At 41.6% G+C, this 1939-nt stretch overlaps 1 protein-coding gene across 1 annotated transcript in view; it reads right to left on the bottom strand.

Annotated features, from left to right (window-relative positions):
• Positions 1-1939, bottom strand: part of LOC128250586 (voltage-dependent calcium channel gamma-5 subunit-like) — a gene marked incomplete at its 3' end in the record, with an annotated part of 315291 nt that overhangs the window by 30556 nt on the left and 282796 nt on the right.

Here is a 1939-nt window from a genome sequence, read left to right as displayed (position 1 = left end):
ACACACATGTAGATATATGTATGTATGTATGCATTTATAGACACATACACACACATGTAGATATATGTATGTATGTTCGTGTGTCAAATTATATCACTGACTTTCAGACTTCGGCTGCATGCATTTGCGCTTTGGTACATGCGCGTTAAAAGAGAAACAAGTCGAAACAGACCGAGATTAATTTCACACACTCACACACGCACACACACACACAAATACACACGCACGCATATACGCAGATAAACACAAATTTCTCACTACCTATTTCGACATGTGCTTCAATGTGTAATCTGGATTAGGGCGGTGAGGTGACACAGTTGTTAACATGCCGGGCAACATGCTTAGCGTTTTTTCGTCCGTTTTACGTTCTGTGTTCAAATTCCGCTGAGGTCGACTTTGCATTTCATCCGGTCGAGGTCGATAAAATACGTGCAAGTTGAGCACTGGTGTCAATGTAATAGACCTAACAACCATTACCACAGTAATTGCTGACCTTGTGCCATATTTCGAAACCAATACAAAAGCTGAATTGGCATTCAGGCATCTGTGGAACAGAAAGAAATGGCACTAGACAGTTGTATTCTACAGTAAAATATTCGAATTCTACGAGGAGAGAGAGATTTACTTTGATGGTTCCCCAACCGGGATCAACAGCATAATTTCCACTCTAAGACAGAAACACCATAGATTGTTCCTTGATGGTAATAAGTCAATCTAATGGTGATATGCCAAATATATGAAAGATATGACCTAGTTACGACATTTTGAAGAACATACGGATGGAATTTGGCCAAGATAAATTTCTGAACTGATAATAAATGAGCAAAAAATACTAGCCATTCTGGTATTACTGCTAGACTGGCTATTTCTTCGATCTCCATGGCGAATCTATGGAAATGTTTGTTTTGACGTTAGTTGTAACGGAATTGTGGAATGTTGTAACCACATAAAAAATGATTAAGTGTATCGGAATTTTCTGCATAAATAATAATAATAAACCAGTGACTAACAATGGGGTTGTGCACTAATAGCTTTACAAAACTCTGACGTATAGTGATGTGTGTGGAGGCGCAATGGCCCAGTGGTTAGTGCAGCGGACTCGCGGTCGTAGGATCGCGGTTTCGATTCCCAGACCGGGGGCGTTGTGAGTGTTTATTGAGCGAAAACACCTAAAGTTCCACGAGGCTCCGGCAGGGAATGGTGGCGAACCCTGCTGTACTCCTTCACCACAACTTTCTCTCACTCTTTCTTCCTGTTTCTGTTGTGCCTGTAATTCAAAGGGCCAGCCTTGTCACACTGTGTCACGCTGAATCTCCCCGATAACTACGTTAAGGGTACAAGTGTCTGTGGAGTGCGCAGCCACTTGCACGCTAATTTCACGAGCAGGCTGTTCCGTTGATTGGATCAACTTGAACCCTCGTCGTCGTAACCGACGGAGTGCCAACCGACCACCAACCAGTGATGTGTATGAGTACAAACTTGTTACCAGTTCAAGTATGCTTGAAGCTTATTCGAACCCGTAAGAAAACCATTCTCTGCTGCTTGTCATGATGAAAACTTCTCTCTGTAGAGAACTAGGGATAAATATACCGAGTCACCTAACAGCACTCTCCAACCAAATTGTAGGACGCATGCACATCGGAGTGATTATCTCCTCTTCAGCAACAGAGACCGCAAAGGTAGACGCTGCGAAATGACACGAGAGACAGATCCCTCTTATGATATTCCCGTCATCACTCAATGTCTAGCTACGCTCTTTAGCGGCTCATCGTAAATGAGATATGGGATGACAGCGCTAAGCATTGATGTATATATATATATATATATATATATATATATATATCAAATAATAAGCAACACGGATTTCAAAAGTGATTGCAGTACGCACGTTTCATGCTACTTCAATTTATTTAAGTAATGTGAGCATTACCTTAAATGC

The sequence above is a fragment of the Octopus bimaculoides genome, chromosome 23 (assembly GCF_001194135.2).
Source record: "Octopus bimaculoides isolate UCB-OBI-ISO-001 chromosome 23, ASM119413v2, whole genome shotgun sequence".
NCBI classification, from domain to species: domain Eukaryota; kingdom Metazoa; phylum Mollusca; class Cephalopoda; order Octopoda; family Octopodidae; genus Octopus; species Octopus bimaculoides.
The sequence above is the reverse complement of the archived record's forward strand: the minus strand, read 5'-3'. Positions and strand labels throughout refer to the sequence as shown.